Source organism: Pezoporus wallicus, unplaced genomic scaffold (assembly GCF_028554395.1).
Source record: "Pezoporus wallicus isolate ANWC-B61680 ecotype Strahan unplaced genomic scaffold, APGP_CSIRO_Pwel_v1 contig_7461, whole genome shotgun sequence".
Lineage (NCBI taxonomy): Eukaryota > Metazoa > Chordata > Aves > Psittaciformes > Psittacidae > Pezoporus > Pezoporus wallicus.
In genome coordinates, this window is record NW_026637976.1 from 2,586,744 (window position 1) to 2,604,782 (window position 18,039).

An 18,039-nucleotide genomic window follows, 5' to 3' on the forward strand; every position below is an offset into this window, starting at 1 on the left:
TTTGCTTGTTGCTTTGTGGCTTCAGATAAAGCCCTATCCTGTGACTGGCTCGTCCTGGGCTCCTCACTACATCTGTATGGAACCAATGATAGAAAGAAGACAAATTGCTTCCAATACAGACAAGCTCTTGATTCACCTGGCATCCTGGGGAGACTTTTGCAGTCAGATGAAAACATAGATACAAATACCTTAGATTACAATTACCAGCATCTGCCTTGCACTTTGAGCATTTATCCCCTAAATGAAAAAATATAAAATCAGCAAAAGGACTACAAAACCTCCACAGCCTTAAATGATCAAAGGAAAAAAAAAAACAAAACAGACAAATAAAAAGAGGCATATAGCTGGTTAACAGATGCAGGCTGGAAAAGCAAGCACTCTCCTGAAACGCCTCATATAAAACACCTGTCATCTGCTTCTTCTTTTCATACTATGGAAGTTCTAGCCTGGATTCTGTGTCTTGATTGTCATGACACAAGAAGTGATGATTTATTAGCTGCTCTTGACCTGTCTGAGTCTTTGAAAGTTAAAGCTAGCATCCTGGTTTCCAATGACTCTCGCAGAAACATGCATTCCCTGTTTTACAGTTTCTGATGTGTAGTCCATTGGCAGATGTGTTGGTTGGTGTTCAATGTTTTATTCAGATGGACTTTGTGTATGCCTACATATATGCTGCAATCATGTAGTATCTCAGTAAACCATCCCAGGGTCTGAGGTCAGCTGAAGTGGTTTCAAAAGTATCTGATGGACAGAAAAACATAATAAGTGCTGGTAACTTGTGTCCTCAACGAATGGCCTCCCAGCTATACAATTTAATCCACTTCATCACCCCTCTGACCTCTCTCCAGCACCATCAAGGGTTACGAGTTAACAAAATAACAAAGCATTTACAGAGGTGCCATTTAACTACACCTATTCTATGCTAAATTTTAGGAGATGACCTTCACAAGGTCATCTGTTCAATAAGAGAGAAGGTAAAATGAAACAACAGCCTCGTGAGATGTATGGGGAGCAATTAAACATTAAAATTACTGTCTGTTGTCCAAAAGAATAGTATATGCACTTGACTGAATGGCGCAAACTATGGATAGAAGCACTATTGTTGATTTGGGGGAAGGTATGATAAAAGTGTATCATACGTTATCAAAAATAGCGTGCTGCAAGCTGTGGTTGGGGTCTTCCATCCTACTGATCATGCTGCCTCTACAAGCCAAAAGTACAGGGGCTGCCAAGACTTGCATTTGTTACCATCTAGATGCTTATTGTGTTGAAATACATACTTTTGTAGTTTATAAAAGGCACTCTGCATTACTATTTGATTTTGCTTAAGTCAAAAGAGCCCATGTCACTCTGGAAACCAGAGGTGTTCACATGAAGCATTTACACGTAGAAGAGGAAGGTGTCAAACTCATATTCTCTAGACAAGGCTATAGACTGTGGAGTTGGTATTCATCTCCTAAAGCACAGTCCAAACCATGTCAGCAAGATAATACCCCAGCTACCATGACAGTCAATCTAGTTGTTGTAGCTTAGGTACCTAGTGGCATTTGAGATGTTCTGGGCTGTCCCATGTGATCTCAAGCAGCCATTCCATAAAGGTGAAGATATACCCTGTGAGAAGAAGATGATTTCAGTTTCAGAAATGATGCTGATACCTACACTTTGACACCTGAATTGTGTCTTCTTGGTTGTATTGACTCTCCATTGACTGAAATGATAAATATCTAGCATGCAGGTAGACACTTGTCTATAGTATAGACACATAACCGACATCTGAAAGTAGTTAGCTGAATCTGAAGTCACACTGGGTGATAAGCAGAAACTGCTTTAGTTTATTGTTGGAAAAAAGCCTTCATCTGAGAGAAGCCATTTACCAGCTGAACAGTTGAACCATTGTGACTGAAACTAAGTGATAACAAAGCAATGAAAAAAATTCAGTACAATGCAAAAGGCAGATAGACTTGGACAGTATCTATGAATGATGTTATGACAATACCAGAGCTAACCTGAGATACTTAAACCAGAACCTGAACCAGTCTAGAGACAAAAAAAAAAACAAACATCCAAATTCAAATGAAAATAAAGCTACTGAACAATGGAACAGAAATTATTGGATGCTGCCTAGAGATACAGTTAGATTGACCTTGCTCTGTCCTTGAAAATAACAGACTTTGCAGCAGAAGATGACAAAAAAAGCTGTTTGGGTGGAAGAGAAGATTAAACTCCTTGAACTCTCAACCCATCTAAAGCTTTGCCACCAGATGATTGCCTAAGTTTCTCTAGAAATGCACATTTTTAAAGCAGTTATGGCTATCTCATGTTTTTTTTCTGTTCAGTCTATAGCTGAATTACCTGGAAAATAGAGAGATTGTAGACCACTAGCTTAGGTTGAATACCTGGTATTTGGAGCGTGGTGAGCTGAATCTCACTCTAAATTGGAGAGACTTGGATTTAATTTTTTCACTATACTTAAAGCATCTAATTTAGGGCTGGATGCCCATTTCAGTGGACAATGATTGTAGAAGATCTAAGAGTGCACTCCATTATGCTGCAGTTCATTTTCTGATCAGTATGGGCAGTCTGTCTAATGTAGATTATTGCTACATTACAATGCTATCGTAATGGATAAATATAAAAACATTATTAAATGTATAAAGATTAAGGTAATGGAGACTGCCTTGGCACATTAGCCAGGTGGCATGATGAATTTACATGAAAATCAATGCAAATATTAAAGTAGAGTATGCTTTAAACTGGAATGTTACTCAACTTCTGCTGTCTATGGTAGGAGACACAGACATACCGTAATTGTTTAATCTCATAATCTTGGTCTTTTTTGCATACTCTGTTCTCATTACTATAAAATCTCAACAGCAGTTTTGGATTTACTATACACTTAAAATCCTCTGTGAACCAAATCCAACTCCTCTGCTCAGCCAATCAGTTGAAACTGCTGTCATTTTGCTACTCTTTTTCCTTGCCTTAAGTCTAGTACTTAAAGTACATAGTAATGGTAACCTGCCATTCTTGAAGCATCTGAGGGAGACTTGAAGGGAAGAAACATTATATCTTCTAAGTCAGGTCTGTAGCCATTCTAGAGATTTGTATTATCTTGTAATTTTAATGGTGCAGATCCCTTATCTAGTCTGCTCCATATCTTTAGTGAGGCACACAAATGTTTGCCAAAGGACTTTCCTATTTTCTTTGCTACTTTCCTTAGAAATATAGAGTCTAACCAAATACTTCAACAGTTTTTAGTTGCTCTAATTACTCTATTATCTGCTGTTGGGCAACAGGAGATCTTTCAAACATCTTAATACTCACAAAGGAGGGACAAGTTATGGTAACACATCTGAGGGAAATTAATGACCAGTTGAGGTCCTCAGTGACATCAAACTAAATCTTATCTGTGTCATTCAGAGGTTGGGATTTTGCAGTCTTGACTGTTAAGAGATGACAACTCATGCAGATGCTGTTCTTCTACTTTACATCTGGAAATTCTGGGAATACACATAGTGTTCTAGTACACATTTGTACTTAATTCACCTGGGTCGACTGTGCTGGACAAAGACATAAATGAGGCTTTCAGTGACAGAAATCTGTATTATCTGCTGTATCGTTATGTGTTTGGAAACCAGTCAACACAAGGTATCCCAAAAGCTGGCACGCAAGTCTATACATATTTTGACCATCCCATGTCATTCTCTTCACAAAATGCCTGAAACTATGCACATGCTAGAGATGCTAAATCTTCTCTTTTAGCTGATTAGTGGTGCAAGTTTAAAGCACACTGTCATAAATCATCGTCACACATGTGTTTTCTGGAATTATGCTTCTGGGAATGGTTTCAACAAAAGGCATAATCCTCCATATAAAGAACACAAAAAGAAGAAGAGGAAAAAACCCTGCAACAATTAAAAATTCCAGCCCTATTGCATTTGCCAACTTTGTTTTCAAAAAAGCCTACTATGCTTTGTTTTAATTCTGTTGTGGAAAGTGTTGAAATTGAGCTTGATAGACCCAGCTCAATTCCCAGCCATCGCCTTGTCATCACATGTGACAGGACTGTGGGACTTCCTCACTCTTCTGTTGTGGGAAGGTCTTTCCTGAAAGGAATGTCCTGGATGGAGATGGAGGCAGGGCTGTGACACTCTGTAAGAATAGAAGCCACAACTAATTGTGGTAGAAAAATGCACTCTTCCATGGTCACTGGCTTTCTCTTTTGTTCCAGTCTTCAGGACATTCCAATCTTTGAGAGGTTTTACATTTAACAACTTCCATAATGTATTATCAACTCTTGTCTCTGTGGCAGAGCTCACAAAACCTTGGTTTCTTGGGGATTTCATCTTGTGGTATGTCTGTTTCCAAAAAAAAAATCACTGTGTTACTGCCACATAAGTGTGCCTTATTGCCCTCATGGGAACCCTCATGGAAGAGAGATTTGCATAGTGTCTGGGCAGTAGGAAAGTCTTCATTTGATGTTCATGATTTATTAGACACAAGAAAATTCACTCCGAGATCAGCAAGGTGCATGCTCTGGAGTGTGAGTGGAAAGTGATGGTTTTCCTGTGATTACAGCATTCATGATGCCTTCTTGTGTGCGAACCCATTGGTCTCTAATAAGGGCTGCAGTACTTGTTTTAGGACATGCAAGTGGCAAGTTTCATAGTCTTAACCTGTTAGTTCAATTGACACTGTAAGAACAAAAAGCTAGCTTTCAAATTCCATACACGTTCTTTAGAGGAAGCTCACTTCAAAATAGATACAGGTAAAGAGAATTAAAGATTAAACACAGTGATCTCTTAAATAGTTTGAAGAAAAGAATAACTCCTGCCTGTGGAAAGCAATGAGAGCAGGAAGGAAAGGGATGATGCTGACTACTGATAAATATCAATAAAATCAAGCATCATATAGGAAAGGATAAGTGGATGATGACTTTTAATTATTTCCTTTAACAGGGAAACCAGACTGGTGCCAATCTCATGACAAGACATCAGGTTTAATAAGCAAAAGAAAACAGTTATTGATGTATACTCTATAGTTACAGTTTAAAGCTGTGTTATGATGGGCCAAAAAGTGTAATTGAGTTAAGACACAGACCAGAGAAATTCATGTAGCTGTCAAAGATCAGAGTTTGGACATGATTTCTATCTTTGGAAGTTTCAAGATGCTGACAGCCAGAAGCTGGGAAATTAATAATCCCTCTATACATGCCCTATTTCTCATTTTCATCTTTAGATGACTGTCACTGCCTGTTTATAGTGACAGAATTTTGGCTTGGTGAACCCCACAGTTTGACACAGGGTGATGACTCTCATGTTCTTTAGCTAACAGATTCACTTAATAAAACAGTGAGAACATTGACGATTTCTAGCTCCAAAGTGCTCCTTGTGAGTGTGAAATGCTGTAATTTAATGTGCACCTTCATTTCAGATGGGCCATGCAGCAGTACTGGCAAGCTCTCTCACAGCTGGGCGTAACTTGGATACCTAGAAGAGTCAATTGGTGTAGTTATTCATTTTGTTTTTTTTCTTCTTGGGCTTTTAATGCCTACTTCTGTCAGTTTGGTTAAATATGCATTTAATAGACATATCTTAAGTTAACTGCAGATGATGCATGACCCCTTCAAAGGGAAATTCTCTGTAGGTGGTCTTCTGTGTTGCAAAATGCAATTAGATGAACATTTCCCCTATCTGAAAGCAGCATACCCCCAACCGTTAAGGCGCATTAGCAGCTAAGAAAAGGAGAAAGAATGTCTCTTCCCAAAGGGAAGGCAAGGTGGAAAAATAATAGGAAGATGAGGATACACCACCAGTGAGGCAGGGGGAAGGCTTTTGCGATAGTAATGAAAAAGAGCTGAAATGATTGTCTATCAAACTACGTGCACCACTGCAGTGAGGTAGCCTGGTACTCATCTTTCTGCCTCCTCCTTTTCCTCCAGCTCACTGAGGTCATTCTCTTCCTGGTGGCAGCCACAAGTAGCAGAGCTGAAGCTTATCTCCAATCTCTGGGTCAGTCATTGTGGCCCCAGTTGCTGTAGCTCTCCCTTTCTTCAAGTCTAAAATTTACTAATATATACATATACATATAACAGCTACAAACTTTTCCTTTTTTACTGAATCTGCAGCCCTATCTTAATTTTCCAACTGGACAATTCATGAGAAATTTTTTTGAACTTCTTTTCATTAGTATTTTTCTCTCTTGAAATTTCAAATTTCCACTTTCCAAGGTTCTTTTCTGTAATGGGGCAGTGAATAATGAGAATTTATTTCCCTTTCCATAAGTAATTAATAAACAAAAAGATACCACTCTCCTACTAAATCAATAGATTAATAGAACATTTTCTTCCTGGCAGCTATAAAAGAAATGTGAATTAATGCAATGTAATTCTCAGAAAATAAATATATTAGCCACTTGAAATAATGTTACATGTACAATAGGGAACTGGGAGCAGCTCCTGGGCTCTCTACAGGAAAGCAATGGGTGTTGTGGTAATGCAGAGGTGCCTTTGCTTTTTAGAGAACACTTTCAGTAATATACTGGTATATATGAAACATGCTTGCCAACTGTGTAATCAATCAGCTTTAATGGTCAATTAAGAAAGACCCATCTTATACTTTCTGTGGTTCACCTGATGGAAACAGAAGTTGAAGCAAGGATAAATGGTCAAGCAATATAGCTTGGAGAACTGGAGGTTCTTCAGAGTATTTGCTATAATTCTAAGTGTATGGCAAGGGCTGTGCACCAAAGGAGTGAGGGTATGGGAAGCCCAAGGGCTAAGTCAGTTCAGGGAAAAAGGAGATAACAGAATCAGACTTTATATATGCAGTGACCAGACTTGGGTTTTAAAGTGCACTGGAGAGAAGATTTGAAATGAGAAAAAATGTGTTTGCATGGGAAATATAATGCCATAGCGCTGAGAGGTATTAAAGGGCAAGAGGGAGAGAATGCAATCTCTCCAGTCAAAATTGGAATCTTGAAGCAATAACAGTAGGCAAACATGTTCAGTAAACAATTAGGGACAGGACCAAAAATAACTTAAAAACAATTAACAATCCATATGAACTAGAAAATAGAAACACAAAGTGGAAGAAGAAGGAAAAGGAAACAATTAATTGTGCCTAGAAGAAAGAAAAGAAATATTAAATAATGAAACCAGAGCAATAAAAATAAGATGTTTAGATTATGATTCCTGTTTTCCTTTAGAGTTGTACACAGTGAGAATAGTTCACACGCTCAGGTAATCAAAAATGCTCCTGAGCAGAATAACTAAGAGCTTGATCTAAATTAACCATCAAAACTTGACAAAGGGACAGAGTCCTTGAAGACTGACCATCATATTTGAGAAATCATGGCAGTCAGGTGAAGTTCCCGATGACTGGAGAAAGGGAAATATAACCCCCATTTTCAAGAAAGGAAAATGGATGACCCGGGGAATTACAGACCAGTCAGTCTCACCTCTGTGCCTGGCAAAATCTTGGAGCAGATTCTCCTGGAAGGCATGCTAAGGCACATGAAAATCAACAAGGTGCTTGGTGACAGCCAGCATGGCTTCACTAAGGGGAAATCCTGCCTGACCAATTTGGAGGCCTTCTATGATGGAGCTACAGAACTGATGGACAGGGGTAGAGCAGTTGATGTCATCTACCTGGACTTGTGCAATATATGTCCCATATAACATCCTTGTCTCTAAATTGGAGCGACATCAATTTGATGTATGGACCACTCAGTGGATAAAGAACTGGCTGGATGGCCGCACACAAGGAGCTGTGGTCAATGGCTCAATGTCCAGCTGGAGACCAGTAACAAGTGGTGTCCCTCAGGGATCAGTGTTGGGACCGGTCTGGTTTAACATCTTTGTCACTGACATGGACAGTGGGATTGAGTGCACCCTCAGCAAGTTTGCCGATGACACCAAGCTGTGTGGTTCAGTTGATACCCTGGAGGGAAGGAATGCCATCCAGAGGGACCTGAACACGCTTGTGAGGGGGGCTGATGCCAACCTCATGAAGTTTAACCATGACAAGTGCAAGGTCCTACACCTGGGTCGGAGCAATCCCAGGCACAGCTACAGGTTGGACAGAGAAGAGATTCAGAGCAGCCCTGCAGAGAAGGACTTGGGGGTGTTGGCTGAGGAGAAAATGAACATGAGCCGGCTTCAGTGTGTGCTCACAGCCCAGAAAGCAACCGTATCCTGGGCTGCATCAAAAGGAGCGTGACCAGCAGGTCAAAGGAGGTGATCCTGCCCCTCTACTCTGCTCTCGTGAGACCTCACCTGGAGTATTGTGTGCAGTTCTGGTGTCCTCAACATAAAAAGGACATGGAACTGTTGGAACAAGTCCAGAGGAGGCCACGAAGATGATCAAGGGCTGAAGCAGCTCCCGTAAGAAGATAGATTGAGAAAGTTAGGGCTGTTCAGCCTGGAGAAGAGAAGGCTGCGCGGAGACCTCATAGCAGCCTTCCAGTATCTGAAGGGGAGCTATAGGGATGCTGGGAAGGGACTATTCACTTGGGAATGTAGTGACAGGACAAGGGGTTATGGGTTAAAACTTAAACAAGGGAAGTTTAGATTGGATATAAGGAGGAAGTTCTTTACTGTAAGTAAGGGTGGTGAGGGACTGTAATGGGTTGCCCAGGGAAGTTGTGAATGCTCCATCCCTGGCGGACTTCAAGGTCAAATTGCACAGAGCCTTGGGTGGCATGGTTTAGTGTGAGGTGTCCCTGCCCAGGTCAGGGGGCTTGGCATTGGGTGGTTTTAAGGTCCTTTCCAACCCTAACTATTCTATGATTCTAAGACATGTCCAGAAAATGCTGTAATCAGTATGCAGCTGTGCTACAAAGGCTGGCACACTGTTAGGATGTGAAGGGAGGAAGAATCAGATTCTCATTTGAAGTCAGTTTAAAGGGGAGAAGCAAAGCAAGGAGTCTGCAATTTGGATTTTTATTTTTGGAAGACTAAATGTTTCAAAACCTTGAATTCCAGTGTAGGAAGAGTGACAGTAAAAATCAGGTATCTGGTGAGTAGAAATGTTTCATTTAAAAAAGGAAGATATAATGTTGCACTCTGATTTAAAGCCATTTCCACTGTATATTCAAGTACAAAGTAAAACAGAAGAAGTGAAAAAAAAACCAGAAGCAGCATATTTTGAAGTGGAAAAATCTAAGCACTCCAATACAGTCAAACTGAAACCTTTGCACTCACCAATGTATGTCTCCCTCTGAGCACTGCCCTTGCCCTCAGTTCTAACCTCCCCATGCTTGTTTCAGAGCAAAACATCAAAAGCAACAAGATTTCCTCTTGAACAGCCTGAAGCAGCTTCCTGCTTGCTTCTTGATGTCTCCAACCCCACCTGGAGGCATCCAACCTTTTCTGGTCGTGCCATCAGGAACCCACACAACTAGTCAAAGCTTTCTGGTTTTGCTCCAGCTCCCAGATGTCTGCATCCCTTTGAGCCTTAGCCTCAAATAGCTTCATGTTTCTCTTTACCTTTCTGTAAAATGGGTATTTCATAACCTACATTTAAAGTGCTTCTGAAGGAATACGACTTTCTTGTAAAGTATCATAGGAGCAAAATATGGTATGTACTTGCACACATCTGTGGTCATGTATGACTAGATGCACATATACACTTGTACCATCACAAAATGTTACAGATAATGGCTAAATGACAAGAAATTGGGAATATCACTAACAGGATCATTTCAGCAGATGAATGACTATGCTAATACATAACTACACAAATCAGTGTTGACACTTGGATATGGTTATCTGGCTATCAGATCTGACTTGCACATTAGAAAATGAACTTGAAATAGGATCTAGAATAACTTGGGTGAAGATCAAGGAACCAAGATTATGCTATTGAGTTGACTAACATAAAGCAGCAGCAATTATGAAGTTTTCCTGTTTAAAAAACATAAGTCTTGTAGCAAAAACTAAAAAGTCAGAAAAAAAATATATAAAAAAAGAACTTGCTTTAGCTAGTTGACCAGGAAAAAGATTTGAAAATTACTGCAAAAAGGTCCCTAAAGCTCACTCAAAATTGCAGTGGAAAAGGAAACCAAAGCGCAGGTCATATTTAGGGACCACAATAGATACCATAGCAGATAGATAGTGGTTCTGCTACAATAATAATTCAACACCAGTTTCCTGATAAACTCAAGCTTTACCCATAATCAGTTGCCCCAACATACACCAAAAGACGAGAAGCATTTTTAAAGGACATGGTATAGAGCAGACACAATTTCAGTCAAAATATTGCCTTTTAGAGAAGCCAGATTACAGTGAAATATACCCAAGTACTGTCCCCATCCTGTTCTAGCTGAGGGAACTAAGAGAGATTTATCTGTAAAATGCTGATGAGGGAGATTGATAAGCATGCACTTGGGAGGAAAATCCGCAGATTAAATCACCAGGAAGCTGCAATCAAAGCATCCGAGGCTGTGCAGTTAAGGGTGCCGCTTTCAGCACTACTTCCTTTGTAGCCACACCAACTCTCTAATGCTGCGTGTTCCCAGGCTGTTGAACCAACACCCAAAAGGCAGCAGAAGAGAATAACTAGATACAGACATAGAAAGAACCTGAAGGCAAAGACAGTGATTGCAGAAGTTGCAATTTACACACTTTCTATGTACTCTTTCCATCACATCATAGCTCAAGTCTGCTCAGGACACTTCCAGGATCCCACTACTTTAAGAGACTTCTCTTTAGGGACTGTAGCGATAGGACAAGTGGGAACGGGTTTAAACTAAAGTAGGGGAAGTTCAGGTTAGATATCAGAAGGAAGTTCTTTACTGTGAGGGTGGTAAGATCCGGACACAGGTTGCCCAGAGTGGTAAATGAGAGTCCACCCCTGACAGTGTTCAAGGCCAGGCTGGACAGGGTCTTGGGTGACATGGTCTAGGTGTGAGGCATCCCTGCCCACAGCAGGGGGTTGGATCTGGATGACCTTAAGGTAATTTCCAGCCCAAGCTATTCTATGAATCTATGAGTCTATGATTCTATGATCTCCCTCATTAGGAAAGCACAAGCGACCAGCTTGCAATGGGATAAATCTGGATATCAGGTGTCTATCATGAACCTGAGCTGGTCGGCATCAGTGGGGGAATACAGTAGTGTACATATGTGTGTATATCTGGAGGAAAAGATACTCAAACCCCATTCATTTTGCACACACTCAGCATTTAGCAATAGCTAAATTAGACGACAGGAAATTTGAAATATCAAAACATTGCAAGTAAATTCACACTGATAAGAGGAGATGATCAGCTGGATGCTAAGCGATACTAATCTCAAGTGTGGAACAGGTTTTGCTTTATTTTTCTGGCAGTATGTTCCTCTGTTTCCATTTTAATGGGAATTTTCATATGCTTAAAATGAGTCACCAATTCTTTTCTTTTTTTCCCTCCGGCATAAAATTCTGCTGAATTATAAATGCAAGCAGAAAATTTAATTTTATTCACTCTCAGCTCTCAGATTAGCAGCAATGAGACACAATCAGGAATGATACAGTTGGGATAACAGCTTCTTTGGGTATTTTTATTTGTCCCTTACCTCAGGCTATTGCTCTTCAAAGTTGCAGGATATTGTGGCAATAATGAAAAGTATTGGATCTTTCACAGCCCACTGGACTAGGTGCTTATACAAATCTCACCATCAACAAGAGAAAGAATTGTTGCTGTAGTTCAATCCATCTCAAAGTAAAATACAGATATTAATGAAGCCACAGCACAAGCAAATAAAGTAGTTTTAAAGTAGCTTCAATACCATTGGAAATGGGCATGTGTGACTCAAAAATATTATGCATAGCACAACATTTTCCTGCCTAACTAAAAGAGAACAAAGAGAAAGCATGGCAAAGATTATTGCCATGCAGTAATAGATTGTCTGTTTAAGTGAAAGGGTTTCTTTCAAAATCTGCGCTTCATTTCTTAGGAGCTAAATCCACAACAAATTAAGGCTGTGCTTGGCTTTAAGCATGTCTTACTCATTCAGATACTTCATTCCTGTAGTGAACAGAACCTAATGTCGCTTTAATTATGTGCTTTGCCTTCCTCCCAGATAATACTAGACCTTGGTTATTCTGGTGGTGGGGAAATAACCAAACAACCCCCAAACTATATTCATTTTCTTTATGCCTCCCTGTTTCATTTACAGCGTCATTTGTCTCTGTGATGATGCAGCAAAAATAAAGCCTTGTTTGGCTAGTTTGCATTGCACCTTGCTGCGCCAGAAAGACACTCTGTGCTTTCCTCCTGATTTACAGTATCTCTTCTCGTCCCACTACATCAATCACTGCATCTCTCACCACTGAAGGAACAGTAAAGGAAGAAGATGTAAAAGCAGAGGTTGGGGAGGAGGGTTAAAACCAAACTGCCATGCAAAGAATGGCTGGTGTTCAATTTCTGCCTGCAGAGATGGGGAGATAAAATCTGGCATGTGAGGTGTCTTAGCTGTGAATGACTGTTCTAACTTCATTAAACTGCGATTACTGGATTCAGGGTGGAAATGATGCCTCCTTTAAGGGAACATATAATCACTAACAGAGCTTTTTCCCTAAAGGGAAATCTGTATGACAAATAGCTTGTAAGATAAGTGTGGTATTTCTGTAGTAATTCTATGTTGTCCTCAACAGTCCAAAAGTAAACGCAGGTAGCTATAAGGTAGATGAAATACAAGCCTGACATTTCAGCTGGTTATTAGCTACGTGCAGGATATGCAGAACATGCCCGAAATACAGATGGTCCCTGCTTCTGCGGGCTTGCAAAACATCAGTTCTCATTCCCACATGGAAGTATGGACCGAATGTTGCTCTTGATCTATGCCTTACATTTTAAGTCAACTTTTCTTTCCCACTGTGGTATTGCCATTTCCAATTAAAGGCATTTTATGCTAAAACATCAATTTTTCAGTTTCCATTCTCTGCCAATCACTTTTCCCTCACAACAGTTAACATCTGCTTTCTTACTTCTTTGCTTCTTTAAAAACTAATTATGGGTTTGGACAATATTCCCAGTGCAGATATCCTTTCCCATCTGAAACACAGTGGAAATGCAGCTCTGGCTCAAAGATTTGGAGCTCAGACGAGAAGGGGAAAGTCAAGACATAAACATGCTTGAACTTCAAGTGCATTTTGTTTTCCCAGCGTTGTTTTCAGTCTTACATGAGTTTTAGCTTTGCTGATTCCAATAGAAGTACTTCTGGCTTACACTATCATAAGGGAAAAAGGAAATAAAGATTAATGTAAAAAGCACAAAAAAAGTCTAAGATGATCTGTTACCTATACTGTCAAACCTTGGAATCTTTTCTTGATACTTAGTAATCCAGTATTTTATTGAAATGATATTGCTTTGGATAAAGTAAAAATTAAGTAAGTAATTCCAAGATTTGCATACATATACACACACTCTGGACAATGTTTTTCTCCCTGCCTACAATAAAGAGGAAATCATAGTAATTTTTTCAACTGTTTTGTTTTCCCTAGCTCTTCTATTCTTTTTAATTGACATTTCCAATATGTTACTTAGAAATTTAAGTCAAAGAAAACCATTAACTTGTTTTTAGTCCCTCTCTTCCTCTCTCCCATGCATATGCATAGATACATAGGATACCTGTGTAAGAAACCAGCCCAATTAGGAATATGGAATAAACTTAATCAACTAAAAGAATGTCAAAATTCACAGTAAAAAACAAAATTCTAGGATGTGAACTACATGACATTTTTTTGTCTGTGCTTAGACAACTACTTTTGTGACTTTTATGTGTCATTTATAAGAAGAAACTGTCATAGTGTCCTCTAAGGCCAGGTTGGGCAGAGCCTTAGGTGATATGGTTTAGTGTGAGGTGTCCCTGACCATGGCAGGGGGGTTGGAACTAGGTGATCTTAAGGTTCTTTCCAACCCTAACTATTCTATGATTCTATTTTAATATTGAGAAGTAGGAACTTGACTTAGGAACTAATAATAGAAAGAACTATTATTTTGTAGAAATAATATTATGAACTACTCAGTTTAGGATAATGAGCCATGTCTGACCCTCAACATGGGGCTTCTGAGCTCAGCCTATGGGATCACAACAGTAAGTGGCACAACTATAGCAAAATGCTGGCTTAATAAGAATTTGTATTGCTAAATAATAAGGACTCTGGGACAAAACAGCTCTGACTGGCTTGTGTCCACACTGCTCAGGAGCAGCCCCCTTCAGAGGAGATTTTTCTTGGCTAGAGTTAACTGGAGCAGAGCAAAGAGCCTGGAAGAAAGCTAACAGTTTTGCAGTGGGCAGACTGAAGGTCCAGACTTGCTCCCTGGCTTTCTGCACAGAAGTTCAGAGGTGGCCTTCCAAAATGGTTCCTTCCAACGAGCAAATCATAGTGACCCCACTAATAAACCAAAAGGGAAAACAGCATCTGTACCTCCCATGTTGCACTTGGCAATGCTGTAGACCCCAAAATGGTTCATTTGGAGCAGTGCCAGACAAGGAACTGGAAAGAACAGTTGACTCAGTAATAGAGAATGTGTGATTTATATGCAGCCTATCCCAATATTAACAAAAATAAGAGCTCAATAATTTGAAAGCTGGGGAAGGAGAGAAAGGGAAAAGGTGAAAAGCACGGAGTACTTGTTAATCAAAAGCACAAGAGGTGAGCAGTCATGGTAGAGATTATGGTAGATGAGAGCCTGTGACAAGGCAAAGAGAAATTGGCCAAGCGGAGCAGCTCAGCATCTGTAGAAGATAAGAAGAAATATACCTTGAAAGGCTACAGATGGTTGAGAGGGAAAGCAGAGGAAAAATAACAAAAGAAGGGAGATCCATTACACCAGAAACATACTTTATGTCCATGTTGTACATGTTTTGACTGGAAAAGGCCTTCAGGCTGTCATTTGATAACACTTCACCACTGAACTCACAATCCTGACACTGTGTTTTTTGATCCATATGACCCTGAGCAGGTAGAAAGATTAGAATTGTGCTTGTGTTAAAATGAAATTTCCCTTCCTAAAGCATATGTTTAAGCCCTATCTCAGTTTGCTTAACATTCAAATGTTTTCTGTGAATTCTTTTGCCTCCAAGGCTTAGCCATGCTTTTCAAGACAGTTCCCTTAAGCAACTGATTTGTGGAGACTTAAGAGCTGTGAAGCAGAAAGTTAGAGCTTTACGTAGTATCAGTCACACAAGTTCATAGCAAGTCCATTAAGCCCTCTTCTCCATGGATCCTCATCTTAGACCTAACCCACCACCGTGTCCCTCCCATTCTACACTAGCATAACCTTAATGACATCAGTGGGGAGTCGATGATGGAAAAGGGATTCATGCAGTTAAATTTCACTCTGCAGACTTGCTCTTACAATGCGTGCCGGAGTCATTATGAAAATGATGGATTGTGACTAATCCTCAGGAAACTTTGGTATTCATAGTCCTCCAGCCACATATTTCTTTTTATACACAGTTAAAATTGCAGGTGTTCTCCCTGTAAGTAAAACATATTAATGTCTGTCTGTAATTTCTCCAGGACATGTTGGCTGTTATCCCTGTACTTAGGTCGAGTAGGAGTAATGCCTGGGCGCTGTTGATCATACAAAGGTGTTTTAATGTCTGTAATGGTGTGAAAAGGCGGTGGTGCTCTGAGAAGTGCAGTTAGTTGGAATTCTTGCTAGTTGAAATATCAGAAGACAGGTAAGGTAGCCTTGACACAGTGGAAAGTGGGTTTTGCTTTTGTTTGTTTTATACAGCATCATGTGTGTTTTCTGGGTTAGAGCATGATTAGGAAATACCTTCATAACAAATTATAAGGTAGCGTGGATATTTGGCTTATCAAGAGATGACAGACAAAGTGATGTAGATGGCTAAATCTGGATGTCTCAGTATGCCTATAGGAGAGCTAGATTCCTAATTTCTCATTATATTTGGTGGTGACCAACACAATAGAAGGAGCCTAGAGAACTGCTCAGCTCACTCTAATATAGACGCATTCAGCTAGGCTCCACTGACTGCATTAACTAGCTCTCCATTAACTAGAAAAGTGAATTAAGTGTGTCTAGTTCAACACCTGCTCCTAGATGTCTACAATCCAGAGCTAAGTCCCAGGCCAACAGTGTGATGCTGCAATTAAAGTGATATGAATGCACTGATGTTTAATTAGTGGGATAAACAGTGGGATAATCCTGTTCTTGCAAGCCAAGAAGGCTGTGGGTATAGAAGAGATGTCAAATTATTAACAAGGTTTTCCACTGCAAGAATGCTTTTATAAAACCAACAATAAAGACTGGTAATTGCATGCTCTCCATTTCCACCCAAGTAAGCCTAAAACTTGCTATAATAACTGTAATAGGACTGGACACCATCTAACCTAGTAGAACTAACAAGTGCTAAATTAAGGCTTGAGCAAATCCGATCATCAGCACAATTGGCATATTGAGAAAAGAATGAAGATTATAGTCCACAGTGTAGATATCCACGTCTGAAATATGGGTTAGACACTAACTGCTGTAGTGGTTATATGTATTAGGGCAGCTATTATTTCAATTCACCCAGTAATATTATAATACATCTGTTTGCCCTGGGGAATTTGGTACATAACAGCTTGTTACCTATTGATTCTTTGAGAAAAGGAAAAAGCTAGCTTTAAACGAATCTAATATTATGTCTAGAATCACAGATATGAATTATTGGGAATCTTTAAAGGGAAAAACTTACCTAGTTCAGTTCTAATAAGCAGTCTATTTGTACTAAGGATAGCGTGTGTATATATATGAAGTATTGCAGATATGATGGGATACAGAAAAGAAAAAGAAAAATAGTTTTGACTTAAATATAAACTGATTGAATTAATTTATAAAAGGTTTATTGTTTCATTTAACTTTCCTAACAATATTTCTAGAAAGAATTCAAGGCTTTCCTTTGCCTACATCCTATTGTGTACATCAACTGTTATTTTCTTTTTTGCATGTTCATGGCAAGAGAAGATTTAGCAACTATGGCATTTGTTTCAGTAGTCAATATACTTCTGGGCTGAAGACCAAAGAAGGAACTGGGAAATATCCCACAGCCATAAATATTTGTTCTCTGACAATGAGCCTGGGATGGTACATATGCTCATTCAGGACAGGTACACCTCTTTAGCTTTGCATTTATCTCTTGCGTAATCAGCGGCTGAGGACACTGAGACATTGAAGAACAAAAGAGGAAAATGAACTCAACAAGTCTGGAATAGCAAATTAAAGAGGGCCATACAGCTGGGGAAGGAAGGGAACTCTCCAGCATACATTTCTGTGATCATTTATGCGTTCAGTGACAGACAAGAAGCTAGCACACACCTGGAATAAAATATCAAAAGCAAAGAATATCAGTTGGAAATTGTCCTTAGAATGCTGAGGATGTGTTCTTATAAAAACTGATTATCTTCTAGGGAGCTAAGATAAATAATGCAAATAAGATCAAACGAAAGGATAACAATGACCACCAGTAGCACCTTCAAGGACAACTTCTGTTTCATTTTGCTCAGACTGTGGACAAAAAGGCAAAGGGAGGGAGGGAAGGTATGTCTGCTACTCCTCCACTTGGTGACAAGAATTAACAGGTAAATCATGACTTCACTTGTTTTGGTTGTGGAAAACCAGAAGCATACAGCTGGAGGTGACTCACTTGTAAGCTGGCTGGCAGTTACTAGCGAAAATCCCATGGCCATGTTAACAATTGGGAAAAAAACAGGAGAATGAACCATAACTGCTTTTTTATTTATTTTTTTTTTTCCAGATAAATTTATCAGGAATCCAAATTTTAAACAAAACAAGGTATGAGAACTGCAGTTTTGTGTAACACAGACAAGAATAATATAATAATCAGGACTGAGTTCAGAGTATTTATATCAGGATGACTTCATGGGGACAGCAGAGCAATGCAAGACCACAGTATCATAATCATTTTTGGTTCAGGACCCTTAAAGGAGCAAGAATAAATAAGGTCAGGCCTCCTGGGCTGGATCAAGCATGAACATAAAAGGTTCATCAGTATGGATATAAGAAACTTTCTCAGGGAATTGG

The 18,039-nt window shown here is 39.5% G+C and overlaps 1 long non-coding RNA gene across 1 annotated transcript in view; it reads right to left on the reverse strand.

Moving 5' to 3' along the window:
- Positions 1-3,976: 3,976 nt before the first annotated feature.
- Positions 3,977-18,039, reverse strand: part of LOC130598785 (uncharacterized) — a 194,175-nt gene continuing 180,112 nt past the window's right edge. The window contains exon 3 of the long non-coding RNA XR_008972074.1: positions 3,977-4,150. This is a non-coding gene — a long non-coding RNA (uncharacterized LOC130598785). The remainder of the gene's footprint in view (positions 4,151-18,039) is intronic.